The sequence below is a fragment of the Dendrobates tinctorius genome, unplaced genomic scaffold (assembly GCF_039654945.1).
Source record: "Dendrobates tinctorius isolate UK_male_01 unplaced genomic scaffold, ASM3965494v1 ptg000116l, whole genome shotgun sequence".
Classification (NCBI taxonomy): Eukaryota; Metazoa; Chordata; class Amphibia; order Anura; family Dendrobatidae; genus Dendrobates; species Dendrobates tinctorius.
In genome coordinates this window covers 20,530,573-20,546,933 of record NW_027361784.1, presented here as the reverse complement: position 1 = coordinate 20,546,933, position 16,361 = coordinate 20,530,573, and the positions used below count along the sequence as shown (strand labels likewise).

At 43.5% G+C, this 16,361-nt stretch overlaps 1 protein-coding gene and 1 long non-coding RNA gene across 2 annotated transcripts in view; one reads left to right on the top strand and one right to left on the bottom strand.

The window, feature by feature from the left end:
* The window catches only part of SAMD12 (sterile alpha motif domain containing 12), a 701,452-nt gene that overhangs the window by 581,946 nt on the left and 103,145 nt on the right, over positions 1-16,361 (top strand). The gene's annotated exons all lie outside the window — the stretch shown is intronic.
* Positions 1-16,361, bottom strand: part of LOC141101260 (uncharacterized) — a 35,382-nt gene that overhangs the window by 14,206 nt on the left and 4,815 nt on the right. Inside the window, exon 2 of the long non-coding RNA XR_012234921.1 lies at positions 7,735-7,855. This is a non-coding gene — a long non-coding RNA (uncharacterized lncRNA). The remainder of the gene's footprint in view (positions 1-7,734; positions 7,856-16,361) is intronic.

The window sequence follows — 16,361 nt, the reverse complement described above, 5'->3', positions numbered from 1 at the left end:
ACGTGGGGTCACCCTTATTTTTTTGACCAACTATACAAGTGCAGGCTGCTATTCTCAGGCTGGTAAGGGGCCACTAATATGCCCCCCCCCCAGTCTATGCCCCCCCAGCTGCCCAGAAAAGGCGCATCTATTAAATGCGCCCATTCTGGAGCTTTGTCCGGTTCTTCCCACTTGCCCTGTAGCAGTGACAAGTGGGGTAATAAGGGCTTAATGTCACCTTGCTATTGTAAGGTGACATTAAGCCCGGCTTAGTAATGGAGAGGTGTCAATAAGACACCTATCTATTACTAATTTTATAGTAAGTAAAGAGTTAATTAAACATACACACATTAAAGAATAAAGTCTTTTAATGAAATAATACAACACATATTTTTCTCATCTTTATTAGACTGCTAATTCCATCTTGAAGCCACTGATCACCTGCAAAAAAAAAATAAAAAAAAACCAAACCCACAATATAGCATACCTGTCCAGCGCTCGGTCAAGTCGCACGGTGTGAATCCTTCTCTGGAGGTTAATCAGTTTACAGGCGGAGTGGTGCTAATGCGACCGCTCAGGCTGTAAACTACTGGGGAATTAATGGGAAGCAGCGCGCGCAGGCTCAGTGACTAGCGGTGATGTCACTGAGTCTGTGCTCGCTGACGGCATGAACTCCTGTGACCTCAGCACCATGGGAAAATGACGACCCGTCCTTTTTTCTGCCCTTATTCACACACTGACGTCAACTTTGATACATGATAAGGTTTTTAATATTAGACCGCGTAGGACCGCCCCAATCAGAGTCACCTTGTCGATGGTGGGACGGCTTTTATGCTATGTTTGATCAAATACAGTATTACTAAGAACTCTGTATTGCTTAGATGCACTTATGCTTTTTTTATTTAATTACAGCAGGGTTTTTCTCACTTTGCTTTTTTTAGGTCTTGTATGCTTTATGGCCAATGTGAACATGCGTTTATGTGCTGCATGTGTACCAACTCAAACCAAGCTCAATTTTGTGTTTTGTTTTTTTTTCTTTTTTAGTTACAACTTTTGTTTGTGTAAAGAAGTAGAGGGGGCAACATCAGTAATTTTAATGCACCAGTGTAGAATAGTGAGGTAATAGATCTATTGTTAGTATTTCTCTGCACCGTATATATTATATACAAATAGCTTTACAGCACATTATGCACACTTGGCAACGCACACATATGCACAACACTTATGCATGCACACCCATCTCTGCTGTTTTTACAAACACACAGCTCTGCAACATATATACAATGCTCTACTACATGTGCATGCACGCACACACAGCTCTACAACATACACTCACAGCTCTGTTACACACAAAACTCTACTACATCAGCATACACAGCTCAGCTACATCAACACACAGCTCAGCTACATCAACACACAGCACAGCTACATCAACACACACAGCTTTAATTGAACACTGTATGATGCCTAACTTCCCCTATGCTGGCACTGTATGCAAAGTAAACTCAAAGCTGATTCATCAAAGTCTTTTTTTCCTGAAAAGTGGCACATAAGCTTTGAAAAGTCACAAAAATGTTGTGACTTCTGGCATTTTTATGCCGGTTTGAATCATAACCCCTTCTGAAATTGGAGTAGCAGGGAAGGAGCCTGGGCAGGACAGGGCATGGCCATGCCAGCCAGTAAAATTAATGAAATATGCCAGTGTTTTGAATGCCAGAAATACTACTCCAGTCCTCGACTGGAGTAGCAATTCTGGCGTGTCGCACCACGAATTTGGCACCATGTGGTTACATCTGATTGCCAGGGGTTCTAGCAGTACGTACCCAGCTTAGGGGAAGGAAATTTTTTTCCCTATGGAGAAAATTGGCTTCTACTCTGTGGGTTTTTTGCCTTCCCCAGGATCAACAATGCAGAACAGCTGCACTAAAAATAGGCTGAACTAGATGGACATAAGGTCTTCCTTCAGCCTTCAGAACTATGTTACTATGTAAGTTGTGTAGATTGTTCAAAGGAGAGAGCCCCTTTAAAATATTTTAAGAAATATTAATAGTCCATACATCTTTTAATCCGACACCAGCTCAGTCCCAATTATTAGAGCATCTGTGCAGATATCATTCTTTGATGAATATGACAAGGCCACGTACATTTCTTAACTCTTCACTCAGAGTATTTTTATGGTAGGACAGGGTTAAAGCCACAGACTTTTATCAACATGAATGTGATGAAAGTAAAGTTAATCAGAGCGCCTGTGCAGGGTGACTTTTCTCACCAAGCCCCGAGAGCTTGACAAGGTCTGTCTGATTATTCTGCCTAATGAAAGTGCTGAATTGATACACATGGATTGATTAATAGAGAGTGCATACTTGAACCGGAGGGCTCGCAGTGATGAATAGATGCACATGGCTTCATTCTGGTTTGTTTAGGCCGAACTATGAGCTAATGTTCCCACAAATGTGCCTTTACTACAGCTGCAGATCTGGTATCAAACCAAACCCTCTACTTAGAGAATGTCACAATTCTATCAATTTGAATATTATCAGCTATGGATGTAGCAGAGCTGACTTTATCCTTTTGCACATTGCATTGTGTAATCGGTGGTTTTATAGGGAACTCCTACATTTTCTTAAATGAAAACTGTTCTTTCAACATACTTTGCCTAAATTATAAGAAACTTTGTAATTATCAGATATTTTTTCTTTCTCCACTTACGAGCCACTTCTGTCCTTCCCTTTGTCTCCTGAACTTCTTGCCATCCACTGTGAAAAACAGCTCATCTACATGATGCTCTAGACAAGACGGACTGTCAGCATAGTGAGGTTTCAGGTTACACAGCCTATTATATTTTATGAAGAGGAGCAGAGTGAGGAAATAGGCAGAGGGAACTTCCGCACAGAGAAATTCTGCTGAGCTTTCTAACAAGTCATTAACCTCACCTCAGAGCTGGAGTAACATCCACAATGCTCAGTACTGTTGTATAATTTCCTCCTTGCTGTTGCTTGTGTATGCTAATTAAGGAAGAAAGAGCTGGAATCCCTCTGTGTGTGCTGTGTATAGGAGACTTCATAGGAGGACCGAGTACAGTGGCCCCGAGGAAGTATGTAGTCAGATCTGGGGTCTAATTTTGTTTTTCTGAATCAGTTTAGGGATCTGATATTAATATTATAAGGGGTCTGATATTTTGTTTTGTCTGGCGTCTGATATTAATAAAGACATACTGTACTTCGCAGCATAATAGTTGGTACTATAGGGACGTTTAGGTACCTCACCCAAATTCTACCTGCAAACACCACTTTTGAGTGGTATGTTCATAAACCCTGCTAGTTTGTGGCCAATAAAACATTGATTTTGCAAACAATATATCTGAAAAATCTTGGCAGGCCCTGGCAAATTCTGAACTGTTAGCTGCTATGATGTAGAGTGGGGGCAAGGAACCTTTTTTTTCTGCCAAGGGCCATCTGAATATTTCTACCATAATCGGGGGCAGTACAAAATTATCAACTTGAAAATTACCTTGCTATATTTGGTCAAACAATTAACTCACCCCTAATGTGATGGCTGGATCTGCTTCTCTTTTTTGTGTGGGGTTTGATGTTAGGTGGTCATGTTGCTTCTCACAACTGCTTTTCCAGATTTGCATCGGTCTGGAGCGCAGTCAATTTTGTGAAGACAAGTGTTGTAAAGAACTTGCAGTATTAAGTTGTTAAGAACAGGTCTCCTCACAGTGGGAAATTGATCATTGCTCATGTTACATTTATACAACTCAAGCAGTGGGAGGTCTACACTATACATCACATAGGAGCCACCTAGACTACGGTATACATCACAAAGGAGATGCTGGGGCTGAAACATGATATAGGAAATGATGGGACTGCTGTATATACAACAAATAGGAGACTCTGGAGATGGGGTATATACATCAAAGGAGAAGCAGGGGCTCAAGCATATACTTCAAAGGAAACATTGGAGACGGGGATGGAGCATACACTTCAAAGGAGACATTATGGCTGGGACATATACGTCAAAGGAGATAATGGGGCTGGAGTACTTCACAGGAGACATGGGTCTGGGTCTGGACTCTGGAGCACATTACTGGAGACATGGGGCTGGGGCTGGAGTACATTACAGGAGGCTTGAGGCTTGAGCACATCACATGACACATTGGGGCTTGCGCTGGAGCCTGTTGTGAGTTCATTTTTCCCTTCACCGTTGAGGTCTGATGAACTCCCTCCTCTGGTGAAGGAAGGTAGTGAGGCTGATTACCAAACACCTGGGCATCTAGATGATGACTGGGTGGCTGGAATTGAGGACTGGATATAAGGCAGCCGACGCCCTTCTGCCTTGCTGGTGATCCTGCTGGATTCTTGGAGACCAGTCTGATTCCTGCGTCTCAAAGCTAAGTTTTTCTGCTCTGCTTTGTACACTTCAGTTTTGTTTTTGTTTTGCCTTGTTTTTTGGGAGTTCTGCCATCCCCGGCCGGGGGTGAGCTGAATTCCATTTTTGTCTCTGATCTGTTGAACTTTTGCTCTGTCTTCAGAATATACCTGAGTGCTGATTTAGTCTTTTGAAGCCTAGCGACTTCAGGGCCTGTTTTTCCTATCAGTCGGTTCGCACATTTTGGATAGGGTTTTTGCTGATGGCAGACAGCAGCTTTCCTATCCTGTCCTATTTTAGTTAGCTTGGGCCCCATCATTTGCTCAACCTATCTTTCTATCTGTGTTAGTGTTTTCATCTTGCTTCACCGTCATTATATGTTGGGGGGCTGCCTATTGCTTTGGGGTCTGCTCTGGGGCAGTTTAGTTTTTCCCCTTTCTGTCTTTAGGCTATGTAGTTCTCTGGCTGTGATCGATGGGTCTAGGGCACCGTAGGAACCCCCCACGGCTACTGCTAGTTGATGTGGATAGGTTCAGGTGTCTGCAATCCGATAGCTGCCAACCTCTCTGGTTTTTCTGGACTTAGCTAGTATTTTGTTTTTTCCTCCTTCGGTGACTCATCATAACAGGAGCCCATCACAGGAAACCTTGGGACTGGATGCTGGAGCACATCACAGGACACATGAGGCTGGAGCACATCACTGGACACATGAAGCTGGAGCTGGGGCACATCAATGATGACATAGGTGCTGGAGGACATCCTTTTGACAATGGGCTGGAGCACATCACAGGAGACATTGGGCTGGAGCACATCACAGGAGACATTGGGCTGGAGCACATCACAGGAGACATTGGGCTGGAGCACATCACAGGAGGGTGGAGCATATCATAGGAGACATGGGGCTGGAGCATGTTTGACAGAAGACATTGGGCTATGGCTTGAGCACATCACAGGAAATATTGGTCTGGAGCTAAAGAACATCACAAGAGTCATGTGGCTGGAGTTGGAGCATGTATGACAGCAGACACGGGGCTATGGCTCAAAAACATCACAGGAAACATTGGCCTGTGTTATGATTAGGTAACCGAGGAGGATAGCAGGTGAATAGGCTAGGTAACCAGATAACCAGAGAGGTTGGTAGCTTAGCGGATTGCAGACCCCTAAACTGATGACACAACTAGAATTAGCTGTGGGACATACCTACGATGCCCTAGACGCCTCGGAACAGCCAAAGAATTAACTAAGCCTAAAGAGAGAAATGAGAATGTTACACTGCCCCAGAGTAGAACCCCGAAGGAATAGATAGCCCCTGAACATATATTGCCGGTGAGACAAGATGAGGCACAAAACACAGGCAGAAAATAGAGTAAGCAAATGATGGGGCCCAAACTGTCTAGATAGAACAGGACAGGAATGGATACTGTCTTCAATCGCGCAAAAACCCTAAGAAAAATCCAACACGTCTGATATGCAAAATTACTGAGGCCACACGACCTCTCCCCCACTAAAGCAGAACTCTGGTGTGAACTGGACGCAAAACAAAGATACTGATATAACAGGGGATTAGAAATACTGAAAAGACTGACATGAGCTGTGTCATATGAAACAGAGTCCAGCACAGGTCCCAGCAGGGAACCAGGCTGAACTCACACCAGCAGAGCAAAAATGAATCAAAATGCAAAAAAGATTCATGAAGACAAATAACTTATCTGAAAGATCCATGACGGAGCAGGAGAGAAGCAGACTTCCAAAATGCTCAGGAAGCAAGCCAAATCACAAACAACAACTGAGGGAAGGTTGCTCACTTAAATCTCTCCAGTCTGTAACACCTGACCTCCATCCTCAGGTGATTGACTTCTGTCAGCCAGACCAGCTCCATTACCAGCAGCAACCACCAGAGGGAGCCCAAACTCAGAAGCCAGGTCAAAGGTGTTCACAACAGGCCTAGAGCAGAGGCACATCACAGGAGACATAGGGCAGGGGTTGTAGCATGTATGACAGGAGACATGAGGCTGGGGTTGTAGCATGTATGACAGGAGACATGGGGCTGGGTTTGGAGCATGTATGACAGGAGACATGGGGCTGGAGTTGGAGCATGTATGACATGAGACATGGGGCTGGGGTTGAAGCATTTATGACAGGAGACATGAGACTGCTGCTTTTGTCTCAATCTGTAGGACGGGACTGCATCGTGCACTAGCTCTGCCCACAAGGTACAGTATATTCTGATGCTCGCACTGGCTAGCGTCAGAACATAATCATTTAATGCATGCATGCGCAGTGTTCAGTAGTGAGCGCTGCATGTTTGTGCTTGCAGTGCAAGAGGGTTTTAAAGGGCCAGTTGCCGGCAAAACGCAGCTTCCCACCCGAGCACTGTGGTCCCCGGGAATCTGATCGGGGGCTGCTGAAATGGCCGGAAGTTCCCCAATCCTGATGTAGAGGGATAGGTCAGGGTCACACTTGCAACTGCAATGCGAGAAACTCGCATCAGTACCCGGCACTGCCGCCGGCACTCGGGACCGATGCGTTCAGCTGCATAGAAATATATGCCGCCGCACACTCCATTCGCGAGTGTCGACGGCAGTGCCGTGTATTGATGCGAGAGAGTCGTGCGAGTTTCTCACATTGCAGTTGCAAGTGTGACCCCGGCCTTACTGAGAGAATAGTGAATTATTTATTATGGCTGAAGCTGTGGGGTCGGGAGGTTGTGGTGGACTGGTATGGGGCAATTGTTGGTAGAGGAAATCATTATGGTCCAGACTAGGGGAAATTGTGTATAGAGGAAATCATTATGACCCAAACTCGGGGCAATGGTGGACAGAGTAAATCATTATGGCACAGTCCTGGGGTAATGGTGGATATAGGAAATAGTTATCGACCAGACTAGGGAAAATTGTGAATAGTGGATATTATTCTGGCCCAGACTAGGGGCAATGGTAGATGGAGGAATTCATTACGTACCAGACTAGGGGAAATTGCGAGTAGAGCAAATTATTGTAGCGCAGTCTAGGGGCAATGGTGGATAGAGGAATTTATTTTGGCCCAGACTAGCGGAAATTGTGGAGGGAGGAAATCATTAGGGACCAGACCAGGGAAAATGACAGGTAGAGGAAATTCTTTATCCCATGTTAATGGAATTATTATCTGGGTCTCGGGTTAATGACATCCATCAATCAAAGCCTAATGTAAGGGTACAGGATAGTGTACTACATCAACACAATGGACGCTGTGGCTTCATTACCAGCCAGGGCACCTCTTCCCTTCCCTTGGTTCAGATGACAATTGAGGACATGAGTAACAATAGAGTTATTTTTTTTAGCTATACTACAGCAATAAATCCAAATTGCATTTTTAATCACAAAAGTTGTCCTTGCGCTTTCTTACCTCTGTGGAGATGACATTCTCTTATATGGAGCTGCACAATCAAGTGAAACATTCTTCCCTCCATTCCCAGCGTCAGAAATATTACAAATCATTTTTCTTATTCTACATTTCCTCCGAAAATCTAAAATGTTATTTTGAAATAAAATATGTTTTTTATTAGGAAAAAAAAAAAAAGGAAAAATTCTTAAAAAACAAGAACTAGAGGAAGAATCACATCAGTACGGTTTATGGGATGTCACAACAACGGTTATAAATAATTCTCCCGCAGAAATGCGACCTTCTTGTGAGAGATACAGTGTATGAAAAGGAGATGGTGCAGACAGTTTTACCTCCATGTATTTATGATGTTCCTATTACATTCTTCTTTTTTGTATATTGTATGCTTTTGTCTGGATTAGGTCATTCTTTTTCAAATACAGCGATAGAGAATTATGAATAAACAGTGAGGGTCCCTATGCAGGACCCTCATTCATTAGCCAAAAGTGGAGAGTGACTACAAAGAGCATCTCTCAATGTGGAGGACCCGGCACATCGGTGCATTACATGGACAAATCATAAATTTCTATACAAACTGTAATACTTAATTTCTCCTGCGGAGGTGCTATAGGGAAGCTGAACAGTTGCTGATAGTTCTCCAAGGAATTACAGACCTGGTTACCTTTAAAAAAATGGGTCATTCACTATTAGATTAAACTTCTAACAAAAAAAATTGACCAAACTTCAAATAAAGCAGCAGTTTGGAATGACTTTTGATGGAGTCTATCAACCCCAAAACTGAACTTAAACAGTTTATTCATATAGGGTACTTAGCTCCTATAAGAATAATACTTGTGGTACAGAAGTAGCTTTTTTATTTTATGCAAAAATCTTTTTATTAGAATTGTAAATGTGAGTGCTTCAGTATATCCTTGCCGTGGTTAAGTACTCAGTGCACCGCTCTGCCTCTTCAATTACCCTTAATAGAGCTCCAAGGAGTGCAGCCCGTATTGAATCCCCCACCCGGCACACATTGACAGTCGGGAGTTCACACAGTGTCGGTGTGCATGGGTGTCCTCTAATCCCCCTGTCCTGTCGGCAGTGGCCACTCGCTGCACCCAGAATTGCACAGTAGCGGGCGGCCGATACTAACAGGAGAAGGAGATGAGAGTGTGGCACTGTAGACATGGTGCAGGATTCAATACAGAGAGTTTTCCTTAGAGCACTGTTGGCAGCGGATTATTCAGGATACTCTCCAAGCGTGTGACAACAGAGCTTCTTTATTCAGGAACAATATACGATAAGCTTAATAGATCAGGAATAAATCATTTGTGTGTCTCTATCTGTGCAGCATCTACAGCAGGCTGCTTCTCTCATACACAGACACAGGAAATACAGTCACATGCTCTCCCTGTGTGAGCCTCTGGAAGTTTTTTTTCTTTGTTCTAACTTTATGAACAGCATACAAATCTAGCAACCAAACACTCATAGACAGGAATAGAGTTGTTGCACCAAACATATTCCAACAAGCACTGTGAATTATCATAAGGGGAAGGGCTGAAGATGGTAATTGAGGGTGTAGAACCAAGGACAAAGCAATTGGCCATGGTTTGGATACACCGAAGCCCGTCTTTACAAACGTAAAAAAACTTTTTATAAAATAAGTAAAATCTGGAGAATTATTTTTCAAGGGGCTAACTGCCCTGTATGAATGTATAAATAGCTTAATTAAAGTTTGGGGGTAAAGACTCACTTTAGTGATTATGAAACTACAGAAATGCCAAATCTGTGGCAGTTGGTGCATGCTATTTGCCGGTCTTCCTAATCAATCTTATACAATTGCTGAATGGTAGAGTGCATAGGTTGGGCCAGCCGTTGGTTCAAATTGTCAATTGGGCAGGATCGCTGACACCCCACCCCTTACACACACCCATCAAACAGAAAGACTGGGGATCAGCACTCTCCTGCAGAAGATGAGAAAATCCAGTTAATGCATACCAGTGACCATTTTACTAAGGATATGACAAAAATTACCCGTACAGACTAGATAAGGGTTCTGACAGACTCACTTCTGGCCAGCAGCTATCTCTCCCGACTTTCCCATTTACATACATATTTGTGTTAATTGAGTAAGTGGTTGTTTATTATGGAGAGAAGGGAGAAATCTGCAGCAAAACAGCTCTAGGGGCAACTTATTTACCATGGAAGCGAAAGAAATGGGTGTTTGGGTGTCCGTGGGACATATGGGTGGCTGTCCCACTTCACACCTCATCTAATTCATTAAGAGGTACATCTCACTACCTCTGTGCGTCTCACTACCTCTGTGCTCCTTACCACCTCAGTGCTCCTTGCCACCTCAGTGCTCCTTAGCACTTCTGTGCCCCTTACCACCTCAGTGCTCCTTGCCACCTCAGTGCTCCTTGCCACCTCAGTGCTCCTTGCCACCTCAGTGCTCCTTAGCACTTCTGTGCCCCTCACCATTTCTGTCCACCTCTCTACTTCTGTGCAGCTCCTCACTTCTGTGTGCCTCACCACCACTGTGTGCCTCGCCACCTCTCGGTGCCTCACCACCTCTATGTGCCTCGCCACCTCTATGTGCCCTGCCTTCTCTGTTTGCCTCGCCATTTCTATGCACCTCGCCTCAGGACTGGAATAAAATTTGTGGCGTAAGGAATGCTACCAGTGGTCATACTGATTTTGCCCCATCTCTGCCCACTTTCGCGGAACTGGGCTAAAATGGTGTAAAAACACCAAAAATCACAATACCTTGGTTTTTTCCAAATGCAGCATGTCACTCCTTTAAGCTTTTTTCAGCATTTTTCACCCATTTAAAGTAATGGGTAGTGCAAAAAAAACCACTGAAAAGTACAGGTGTCAGTTTTTGCTGCATTTCTGGTCCCGAAAGCTGATGAAGTAGAATCAGATTTTAATTTTTATGCACTAAACTTTATCAGTGTGCACAAGAGACCAATGTACCCTGACAAAAACGCAGCAAAAAAATGCAACAAAAACTAAGCAAAACCTGCTTATTTGAGTATCTTACTGCCAAGAGAGCAGGTTTTGTCTGCAAAAAAAAAAGCGCATATAAAACGCAAACGTGTGAACGCAGACTTAATCACTGAGAAGCGTGTCAATGAAAAGATATTTAGGTCCATGCCGGGAGTGGGAAATTAAATATATGAGATAAAGGAGCATGAAATAGTATGAGATGGGATGCTATAGAAGAGTGTTAATGTGCTGACCACGTTTTCATTACACTGTGAGAATAATTGAACATTATTATTATAAATGGCTTGTGCTGACTCCACGATTTGCTGTCACCAATCTGCTCTGCTGTATCATAATATCCGTCTGCTGACACTGATTAATGCTCTATAGATATTCTGTGTATTGGCATCTTCTCCACAAGCGGGGAACGCTCACCCAAGATTCCAGATCTCCGGGTCTAGGAAGACCCCTACTACGTCATGCTGAACTACTGGAGTCAATTTACCCCAAAGTCAATTTTAGGAATATATATATATATATATATATATATATATATATATATATTTCATTTCTACAGCAATACATTTTTCTGTGTTTTCAAGGCTCAAAGATGTTTTATATTCTACAAGAGAAACTGTTTTATTTTTCATTTCCATTTTTAAATTTTTCTATTTTTCATTTTTTAAACCCAAATATAGATAATTTTTGCTATTTTTTTTCTATTGTTCACTTTCACATTAAGTCACCTGTTAAATTAACTTTTCAGGTTATTACCTGTAATAACAAGAAATAGGAAAAACCCAATGGAGCTAAACAAAGAAGTAAGAAGGGCAATTAACAGCAAAAAGGAAGCATTTACACTACTAAAGCAGGATGGCACCGCTGAAGCTCTAAAAAAACTAAAGGGAGAAAAATACTTTATCTAAAAAATTAATTAAAGCTGCCAAAAAGGAAACAGAGAAGCACATTGCTAACGAGAGTAAAACTAATCCCAAACTGTTCTTCAACTATATCAATAGTAAAAGAATCAAAAGTGAAAGTGTAGGCCCCTTAAAAAATTGTGAGGAAAGCATGGTTGTAGATGACGAGGAAAAAGCTAATATATTAAACACGTTCTTCTCCACAGTATTCACAGTGGAAAATGGAATGCCGAGAGACAAAGAAAACCCTATATTAAGGGTCACCAATCTAACCCAAGAAGAGGTTCAAATCCGGCTAAATAAGATTAAAATAGATAAATCTCCGGTTCCGGATGGCATACACCCACGAGTGCCAAGAGAACTAAGTAATGTAATAGACAAGCCATTATTTCTTATATATAAGGACTCTATAGTGATGGGGTCTGTTCCACAGGACTGGCGCAGAGCAAATGTGGCACCAATATTCAAAAAGGGCTCTAAAAGTGAACCTGGAAATTATAGGCCAGTAAGTCTAACCTCTATTGTCGGTAAAATATTTGAAGGGTTTCTGAGGGATGTTATTCTGGATTATCTCAATGAGAATAACTGTTTAACTCCATATCAGCATGGGTTTATGAGGAATCTCTCCTGTCAAACCAATTTACCGTATATACTCGTGTATAAGCCGAGATTTTCAGCCCATTTTTGGGGGGCTGAAAGTCCCCCTCTCGGCTTATATGCGAGTCATATACCGGGGGTGGGTGGGGGAGGGGGAGCGGGGGTGTCAGAGACCATACTCACAACTCCTGGCACGTCTCTGCAGCCCCTGCTTCTCCCTCTGCCGTTTGCTTCCTGCATTCAGCGGTCACATGGTACCGCTCATTAAACTCATGAATATGCGCATACCACATGACCAGCTGAATGTAGGAAGCAGACAACAGAGGGAGAAGCAGGGGCTGCAGCTGAAAAGAAGACCTTGTGCCAGGAGAGGTGAGTATGACGGGGCAGAGTAATATTCACCTGTCCCCATTCCAAGCAGTGCACCACTGTGTCTCTGGGTCCTCCTGCTGTGACAGCAGAGGGCACAATGATGTAGTCAGTGTGCGCCCTCTGTTGTCACTGCAGAGATCCGGGAGACACAGCGGTGGACAGCAATGGAACAGGGACCAGTAAATATCGCCGGTGCCAGGGGCTCAAGACACCGGCACCTGGCCCCCAGCGACGGAGAGGTGAGTATGTCATTTCTGTTATAGCAGCAGCAGCGGCAGCAGCATATGGGGGCATAATGTATGGAGCATCTTATGGGACAGCATTAACCCTTGTGCAGCAGCATATTATGGGGGGTATTTATAGAGCATCTTATGGGGCAGCATTATCCCTTGTGCAGCAGCCATATTATGGGGGGAATTTATGGAGCATCTTAAGGGGCAGCATTAACCCTTGTGCAACAGCATATTATGGGGGGTATTTATGGAGCATCTTACGGGGCAGCATTAACCCTTGTGCAGCAGCATATGGGGGATATTTATGGAGCATCTTCTTGGGCCAGCATTAACCCTTGTGCAGCAGCATATTATGGGGGGTATTTATGGAGCATCTTATGGGGCAGCATTAACCCTTGTTCAGCAGCATATGGGGGTATTTATGGAGCATCTTCTTGGGCCAGCATTAACCCTTGTGCAGCAGCATATGGGGGGTTTTATCTATGGAGTATCTTTTTGGACCACCATTAACCCTAGGCTTATGTGCGAGTCAATAAGTTTTCCCAGTTTTTTGTGGCAAAATTAGGGGGTCGGCTTATACACGAGTCGGTTTATACATGAGTATATACGGTAATCAGCTTTTATGAAGAGGTGAGCTATAGACTGGACCAAGGTGAGCCATTGGACATGGTATATCTTGATTTTTCCAATGCGTTTGATACCGTGCCACACAAGAGGTTGGTACACAAAATGAGAATGATCAGTCTGGGGGAAAATGTGTGTAAATGAGTAAGTAACTGGCTTGGTGATAAAAAAAATTTAGAATTGAGAGTCCTCAGTAGTTGATACCTTTTAATGGCTAACTGAAAAGATGGTAACAAATTGCAAGCTTTTGAGACAACTCAGGTCTCTTCATCAGGCATTGACTAATACAAAATCTGAAGAATCACATATTTATACACAAAACAGCAGAAGAAAAATGCAGTAGATAAGACAAGTGACGTTAAGCAGAACGATCATTATGAGAGAGGGAGAAACAGTTATGGCTGTAAATATTGGAACAGTTCATAGATAAGGAGTGTGAAACTGTCATTGTCCGGTGATTGAGGTCTGGTCCATGGTCCTGATGCCTCCACAAGGTCAGAGGAGAAAATTCCTTAAGGCTAGTTTCACACTAGTGTTCTTGGGCACAGCGCAGGGCTGCCGCTAAACCCCGCCCCTGGCCGCGTCCCCTCCGCTCAGTTCCTCCTCTGATCACATGACACTGCATGCGATCACCGTATCCTATATTTAGCGTTGGGTGCGCTGACCGTGCTCTGGTATGATTTTGCTGGTGCTGCACCCAGCGCGCAAAAATGCCGCACAGCGCGCTTTTGTGCGCTGGGCGTAGCGCCAAAAGGGAGCAGCGCCAGCAAAATCATACCAGCGCACGGTCAGTGCACGGTCAGTGTTCCCAACGCTAAATATAGGGTACGGTAATCGCATGCAGTGTCATGCGATCAGAGGAAGAACTAACCGGAGGGGCCGGCCAGGGGCGGGGCTTAGCGGCGGCCCTGCGCTGCGCCCGAGAACGCTAGTGTGAAACTAGCCTAACTGATGTAAAAAGACATAAACCCATTCGACCTTCTAAATATTTTTGGCTCACATGGTACAAAGATATACTGTATATCTTTCCTGGCTTAGTGATAGAAAGCAGAGAGTCGTTATAAATAGTATATTCTCTAACTGGGTTGCTGTGACCAGTGGGGTACCGCAGGGGTCGGTGTTGGGACCTATTCCCTATTCTTTTCAACATATTTATTAACGATCTGGTAGAAGGTTTACACAGTAAAATATCGATATTTGCGGATGATACAAAACTATGTAAAGCAGTCAATACAAGAGAAGATAGTATTCTGCTACAGATGGATCTGGATAAGTTGGAAACTTGGGCTGAAAGGTGGCAGATGCAGTTTAACAATGATAAATGTAAGGTTATACACATGGGAAGAAGGAATCAATATCACCATTACACACTGAACGGGAAACCACTGGGTAAATCTGAAATGGAGAAGGACTTAGGGATCCTAGTTAATGATTAACTTACCTGGAGCAGCCAGTGCCAGGCAGCGGCTGCCAAGGCTAACAGGATCATGGGGTGCATTAAAGGAGGTCTGGATACACATGATGAGATCATTATACTGCCTCTGTACAAATCCCTCGTTAGACCGCATATGGAGTACTGTGTACAGTTTTGGGCACCGGTGCTCAGGAAGGATATAATGGAACTAGAGCGAGTACAAAGGAGGGCAACAAAATTATTAAAGGGGATGGGGGAACTACACTTCTCAGAGAGATTAGCAAAATTAGGATTATTTAGTCTAGAAAAAAGACGACTGAGGGGCGATCTAATAACCATGTATAAGTATAAAAGGGGACAATACTAATATCTCTCCGAGGATCTGTTTATACCAAGGTCACAAAGGGGCATTCTCTGCATCTGGAGGAAAGAAGGTTTTTCCACCAACATAGAGGAGGATTCTTTACTGTTAAGGCAGTGAGAATCTGGAATTCCCTGCCTGAGGAGGTGGTGATGGTGAACTCAGTCGAGGGGTGCAAGAGAGGCCTGGACGTCTTCCTGGAGCGTAACAATATTGTATCTTAGAGTGATTAGGTTCTTTAGAAGGACGTAGATCTGGGGATTTATTCTGACAGAATATAGGCTGAACTGGATGGACAAATGTCTTTTTTCGGCCTTGCTAACTATGTTACTATGTTAAAGGCATGATATATAAGGGGATTAGTTTGTGAACCCCAATGCAGGCAATGAATTTTTACTGCTGGCTTTGCAGAAGACAAATGATGAAAATTTGCAAACATAACCATTCCCTTTTTGGAGGTTTTGACCCCATGCAAGCGTCCCACCTTCCAATTGGACAACTGTGTAGTGGGACAGCCTGACACCCTACAACTGAGCTCCATCATCATACAATCACTTTCCGAATGTGAGACTTCCTCAAAATTTCGTCAGCACCTGGGAGATTTGCCAACTCTTTTGGAAGTCTAGGAGGCGGACAATCTGAGAGAGTCACCAAATGTGCAAAAATTACACACTGCATAAAAAGTGCAATAAATATTCAGTACATTTTCCATTGCAGACACTTTTAGGATATCCACATAGGATACATTATGAATGTTCCGTAAGAGTCTCTCCAGCTGTTCTAGTGGAAAATTCAATTATGTTTCGACCACCATTACACTTGGTGAAGCAGCTGCCAACCACCACATCCAGTAGAGACGTACATACAAATCTGCCACTCTCTGATCATTGAGACAAGGTACACTCTTGGATTTGACTAGGTCTAAATATGGTGGAAGGAATTTTGCAATGTTTATTAATTCTGGTACCTCACATCGGAAGCACCATGTGTGGTTCTTAGAGGTGAGCAAAATGCAGGATTTGGTCCCGTGGCCACGTTGTCCAGAGCTCTGCAAACCTATAAATACCTGCAGAATCCCCAGCTCTTTTCTGATTAGCCAGTCCTGAGAACCATTACGTTTCGATGTGATGCACACATGATGT